Source organism: Sus scrofa, chromosome 17 (genome assembly GCF_000003025.6).
Source record: "Sus scrofa isolate TJ Tabasco breed Duroc chromosome 17, Sscrofa11.1, whole genome shotgun sequence".
Lineage (NCBI taxonomy): Eukaryota > Metazoa > Chordata > Mammalia > Artiodactyla > Suidae > Sus > Sus scrofa.
The window spans coordinates 26,941,261-26,948,250 of record NC_010459.5 but is presented as its reverse complement, the minus strand read 5'-3'; the positions used below and the strand labels follow the sequence as shown (position 1 = coordinate 26,948,250).

The 6,990-nt window shown below is 42.7% G+C and overlaps 1 protein-coding gene across 1 annotated transcript in view; it reads right to left on the bottom strand.

The window, feature by feature from the left end:
- DTD1 (D-tyrosyl-tRNA deacylase 1) overlaps window positions 1,600–6,990 on the bottom strand; it is a 135,513-nt gene continuing 130,122 nt past the window's right edge. The window contains exon 6 of the mRNA XM_003134277.6: window positions 1,600–2,143. The gene's annotated coding sequence lies outside the window, so the exon portion shown is untranslated. The remainder of the gene's footprint in view (window positions 2,144–6,990) is intronic.

Genomic DNA, 6,990 nt, shown 5'->3' with positions numbered 1-6,990 from the left:
CATGAATTGGAGGCAATCAAATGCTGTGGCAGGGACACGTCTGGCAAATCCACGACCCTACAGCTGAGTTTACAAAGCTGGAGATTCAAGTAACTTGAATCAAGTCAACCTGAATTCACTCTGTAAAAGCCTTTGACAACAAACAGGAGAGCTGCCTGGACCTCCCTGGCCGTGAGCTGGGGGAGCCAACCAGGGACCTGCATCTGGGATGTCATGACTTCACATCTAGAGGTTTATGCCATCGTAGACTCTCCTGGACCATCCGCTTCAGGTCAGAATACAGCAAACTTGGCCAGCCCCCTTCCGGCTCTACACTCCAGGTACTTGAATGCACAGTGGAGATGTGATTTGAGCTTTTTTCCCCTCATGTTTTCTGTGTTTTTATTTGAAGTAGACAACTGGGTCACACTAGAGGGACTCTAAAGTTATTTTGAAGGTCAAAGATAAAGTTTCAGCATTATAAACTTGCCAAATGAGGATGCCTCCTTTTTTTTTCTTTTTATGGTCACACCCGCAGCATATGGAAGCTCCTGGGAGAGGGGCTGAATCAGAGCTGCAGCCAGCTGGAGCCTACGCCACAGCCATAGCAACACGGGATCCGAGCTGTATTCGTGACCTATGCTGCAGCTTGTATCAACACTGGGTCCTTAACCTACTGAGTGAGGCCATGGATCGGACCTATATCCTCAGAGACACTATGTTGGGTTCTTAATCCACTGAGCCACAATGGAAACTCCAAATTTCTTTTCTATAGTTATCCAAGAAGTATTTCAGGGAGGATAATGCTTTTTTTTTTTTTTTTTTTTTTTTAAGGTCACACCTGTGGCATATGGACGTTCCCAGAGTAGGGGTCAAATCAGAGCTACAGCTGCCAGTTTACTCCACAGCCACAGCAACGCAGGATCCAAGCCACGACTGCGACCTACACTACAGCTCACGGCAACACCGGATCCTTAACCCACTGAGCAAGGCCAGGGATCGAAGCTGCATTCTCATGGATACTAGCTGGGTTCATTACCACTGAGCCATGACGGGAACTCCAGGATGACTCTTTATATAAGCATTAATGTACTACAGATATGTCACATAAATGTATATTATGTATAATAATAAATATATTACTACTGACATCATATAATGTCTAAAAATGACCACTACTGTTATGCTACTAGATTAAAATTAATTGGGAGACTCTTTGGTAGAACATGGTGCTATTTTCACGTAACTGTGGGGATACTGACTTGGACGTCCACACAAACAAGCAGCTCCTGGAAAAAAGGGCATCTGTGCGGTCCAAAAGGTGAATATACAGATGTGGCAGCCACACAGGGTGTCAGTCTTCTGGCCTTTCTAAAAAGGGGTTGCCATGGACACTCCCTTCTCCTGCCATCAGGTCCAAGGAAATGGCATCAACTATGAATTGCCATAGATAAGCTGTCACTGTCAAATCAGGGGTCCATGTGGACCACTCAGGGAAGGCCTCCTGCAAAAGAGTTATTTGGAAAGAAGTGTATACACACAGAGAGGGGTCAGACACACCGTATTTCTACCAACAAAATCCTTAAAAAGAAATATTGCGGGATTTGTTTAAGAATAAAGTGGTTTGTTGAGCGTTGGAGTTTATTTCTTTTTTAGAAAAAAGAGAGAAAATTTACAAGATGCAAAGGTCTCACATAATACATTATCAGTGATGACTGTTCTCTCTACATCTTAACATGTGCCCTGGCTGAGCCAGTGTTGGGAAAAACATGGAGAGGATGAATGCATTTGGGACCCGTCAGAGACACGCAGAAATACACCAACCACACTGTGAAAGGAGGACTCAGTGACGAATGATGCTGGGCCAGCCTGTTTTGAAAGAAGCCAAAATATCATAGGAACCAACACAGCCTTTCTCGGGGAGAGGGGGTAGGCAGCACCCACTTCCTGTATTAAACCACAGCAACGGCAGAAAGTGGTAATGCTCCTTTGGTGTTTTTTGTTTTGTTTTGTTTTGCTTTTGTTTTTTGCAGGGCTATTCAGGTTCCCAGTTTCTTATTTCCATCTTCCTTTTCAGGATTCAGTTCCAAATCCTTAAAGTAGTGTAGGTGCCTAGTATCTTTCATGAATTTTTCAGGATCCAGTTCTGCCCAATGATAATGCACTAAAAAAAACAAAGACAAGACACATTACTCAGAAGAGTCCCAAAGTCTGGCCTTCAAATCCTATTAACATATGTGACCATGCATGACAAAATAGCTTTCCAGTTCATACAAAGACAAGAGAATGAGAGTGTTTCATTTTACTGTGAAAAATCTGCTGTGTTGTCATATATAAATCCAAATACCTTCTCACCAAAGAGACACCAATTTATGAGAACTTCACTTTTAGAGCTCAAAAAGATACTAAATATCTGGGAATTAAATAACACACTTCTAAATGGCCTCTGCATCAAAGAGAAGGCACATGGCAAATTAGAAAATATTTTAAAGAGAATGAAAATACAAACATCAAAATTTGTGACATTCACCAACGGCAGTGCTTGGAGAGAAATTCATGGCATTAAATGCTTACGTTAGAAAAAGAAGAAAGCTTTCAAGTTAATGATCTAAGTTTCTGCCTTACGGAATTAAAAGAATAAAAGCAAAGTAAACCCAAAACAAGGAATTCCTGTCGTGGCTCAATGGTTAACAAATTCAACTAGGAACCATGAGGTTGCGAGTTCGATCCCTGGCCTTGCTCAGTGGGTTAAGGATCCGGCGTTGCCACGAGCTATGGTGTAGGTCGCAGACGCTGTTTGGATCCTGCGTTGCTGTGGCTGTGGTGTAGGCTGGCGGCTACAGCTCTGATTAGACCCCTAGCCTGGGAACCTCCGTATGCCGCAGGAGTGGCTCTAGAAAAGGCAAAAAGACAAAAAAATAAAAATAAAAAATTTTTAAAAATTAAAAAAAAAGGAGTTCCCGTCGTGGCGCAGTGGTTAACGAATCCGACTAGGAACCATGAGGTTGTGGGTTCGATCCCTGGCCTTGCTCAGTGGGTTAACAATCCGGCGTTGCCGTGAGCTGTGGTGTAGGTCGCAGACGCGGCTCGATCCTGCGTTGCTGTGGCTCTGGCGTAGGCTGGTGGCTACAGCTCCGATTAGACCCCTAGCCTGGGAATCTCCATATGCCGCAGGAGCGGCCCAAGAAATGGCAAAAAAAAAAAAAAAAAAAAAAAAAAAGCAGGAGGAGGGGAATAATAAGGAGAGGAAGTAATGAAATTTCAAACAAAAACAAAAGAGAAAATAAGTGAAAAGATGAATACAACTGATAAATTTCTTGCTAGACTTACCAAGAAAAAAGAGAAGAAAAAGTTACGACTATGAGGAATCAAAGAGGCAACATCAGTACAGATTTTACAGACATTAAAAGAATAAAAAGGGCAAATCACCTTATACCCGCAAATTAGACATGGATAAAATGGACAAGTTCCTTGAAAAAATACAAAAGTCTCGTTTCTAAATCCTTCTAACAAAGAGGGAGGCAGAGGGTATTGAGCCTAAAGAAAGTAAAGGGAAAAGGGATGGGGTACGAACTAAATGCTAGTTCTTTTTTTTTTTTTTTTTTTTTTTAATTTTATTTTCCCACTGTACAGCAAGGGGGTCAGGTTATCCTTACATGTATACGTTACAATTACAGTTTTTCCCCCACCATTTCTTCTGTTGCAACATGAGTATCTAGACATAGTTCTCAATGCTATTCAGCGGGATCTCCTTGTAAATCTATTCTAAGTTGTGTCTGATAAGCCCAAGCTCCCGATCCCTCCCACTCCCTCCCCCTCCCATCAGGCAACCACAAGTCTCTTCTCCAAGTCCATGATTGATTTTCTTTTCTGAGGAGATGTTCATTTGTGCTGGATATTAGATTCCAGTTATAAGTGATGTCATATTGTATTTGTCTTTGTCTTTCTGGCTCATTTCACTCAGGATGAGATTCTCTAGTTCCATCCATGTTGCTGCAAATGGCATTATGTCATCCTTTTTTATGGCTGAGTAGTATTCCATCGTGTATATATACCACATCTTCCGAATCCAATCCTCTGTCGATGGACATTTGGATTGTTTCCATGTCCTGGCTATTGTGAATAGTGCTGCAATGAACATGCGGGTGCATGTGTCTCTTTTAAGTAGAGCTTTGTCCGGATAGATGCCCAAGAGTGGGATTGCGGGGTCATATGGAAGTTCTATGTATAGATTTCTAAGGTATCTCCAAACTGTTCTCCATAGTGGCTGTACCAGTTTACATTCCCACCAACAGTGCAGGAGGGTTCCCTTTTCTCCACAGCCCCTCCAGCACTTGTTATTTGTGGATTTATTAATGATGGCCATTCTGACTGGTGTGAGGTGGTATCTCATGGTAGTTTTGATTTGCATTTCTCTTATAATCAGCGATGTTGAGCATTTTTTCATGTGTTTGTTGGCCATCTGTATATCTTTAAATGCTAGTTCTTGGGCGATTTTTACTACCACTCAAAGGACCACGATTCTTTGATATAAAATGTCCAATGGTCTTGAGTGTCCCTTTGCAATTCTGAGCCTACAACAAAAGCTAGCTAGTCTTGCCAAGATTTGTGTGGCAGGTATTGTCATCCATGTTTGAAATCCCATTTGTAAATCCCAAATTTAACAGAGTGGCTTCTATTCTCTCACACCTAAATTCTAATCAGATGAACTTAAATAAAAGCAAAACATTACAGTGATTTGCACATGGTGATGCCACAACTGTGCACCTGCTTCCAGATGCATGCAACACAGGTCACATTCTTTTTTTTTTTTTTTTTTTTTTTTGTCTTTTGTCTTTTTAGGGCCACACCTACGGCATATGGAAGTTCCCAGGCTAGGGGTCTAATCGGAGCTATTGCTGCCAGCCTATGCCAGAGCCACAGCAATGCCAGATCCAAGCCGCATCTGCAACCTACACCACAGCTCACGGCAACGCCAGATCCTTAACCCACTGAGCAAGGCCAGGGACCGAACCTGCAACCTCATGGTTCCTAGTCGGATTCGTTTCTGCTGTGCCATGATAGGAACTCCAACACAGGTCACATTCTTAAGAAAGGGTCATATTGTGAGCAAGTGCCTCCATGGAATTATCAGCCTTTCGTTCCAGAGCCCAGCTTAGTACCGAAGTCCCTGGGTCCACCCAAGAAAGGCTAGTGGAACTGCAAGATGTTCGGTTTTATTCCATCTGGACCCACACAGAGGATCACAATTTTCCCCAGGCCTACCCTCAGGCTCTGAAACCCACTGCACTACATCCTAAGAGATAACTAAAAAATAACCAGGGGAACACACTGCCTAAATCCTGGAGACCATAATACTTACATCTTAAAGTCAAGAAAAGCAACCCATTTGCTCCTATATTTTTTTCAAGATATTAATACAAACTTAAGAAGCTGGGCCTTTTAATACCTCTTTCCTCACCTATAATACTAGTAACTAAAGTCCTGAAACTGGTTCCCACGTTCTACCTTCGAAGAACTCTATCTTCTTGGCATAGATTAAAACCTTTGGTTTTTGAGCTTAAAATGAGCTTTGGGATCCTGCTCGAATACATTATTCTTTTTTATTTACTCCGATTAAACATTCCACAAATTTTGAATTAATTGTGATGAAAATTTATGCTTCAAATATCTGATGTGCAGATGAAAATGACAAGGTTTACTACAGCAGAATACATGATCTAGAAAATGCTCATGATACTCTGTTCCACGATAAAAGTGGGTAACATTATACACATAGTATGCCTCTATCTTTGTGAAATCGGAGACAATGAATTATCTGCTTAGAGAAAATGTTATAAAAGTCCTAAGAAGTGTTTGATAACTTGGCACCACTATTTCATGGCCTTATGAAAGAGGGTGCTAGAGTTCCCACTGTGGCACAGCAGAAATGAATCCAACTAGTATCCATGAGGATGCAGGTTCCATCCCTGGCCTCAGTGGATCAGGGATTTGGTGTTGCCGTTAGCGGTGGTGCAGGTTGCAGATGCAGCTTGGATCTTGCGTTGCTGTGACTGTGGTGTAGCCCAGCCGCCATAGCTCTGATTTGACCCGCAGCCTAACAACTTCCATATGCCACAGGTGCGGCCCTAAAAAGAAAAAAAAGAAAAAAGAAAGAGGATGCAGGGCTGTTCTCGTCCACTGCCTTCAAAGGCTGGAGGCAGCGGGGAACCAGCCAGGATCAGAAGCAAGGAAAACTCAACAGCTGGTTTAAACACTGAGTCTCTGAAACATGCTGACTTCCAGCTGATCTGTTTCTGGCTTCAGGCCATTAGAGCAACTGAAGATGTAAGTCGGGGTACACACACCACAGACCTGCTCCCCAAACCACTGTCAAAAGAACCGAGTTTTACTTACTTATTTCATATTATGGTCGGGAATCTAATATGAGCTCATTTAAAGTCAAGAAAAAGCAGGAGTTCCCGTCGTGGTGCAGCGGAAACGAATCCATCTAGGAACCATAAGGTTGCGGGTTCGATCCCTGGCCTTGCTCAGTGGGTTAAGGATCTGAGCTGTGGTATAGGTCACAGATGTGGCTTGGATCTGGAATTGCTGTGGCTGTGGTGTAGGCTGGCAGCTATAGCTCCAATTAGACCCCTAGCCTGGGAACCTCCATATGCCATAGGTGTAGCACTAAAAAGACAAAAAATAAAATAAAGTCAAAAGCAACCCCTTTGCTCCTACATTTTATTAATCAAGATGTTAACCCAAACTTAAGAAGCTGGGGCCTTTAAAAACATGCAAAAACAAAAGCTGCCGGAAAGTTGACATTATCTATGAAGGATTCACTCGGCCCTTCTAGCAAGTCGGAAACCCCAGTGAGCCTCCACTCCACTGTCAGAGCAGAGACCGTCCTGTGCGCCAGTGCTGATGGTCCTGATGTGGCAATGAGAACCTGGGGGCAGTCATGTGATTTCTCACTGAGAAAAGAAAGCTTGGAGTGAACTAATAAAGCAGGAGAAAAAACAAACA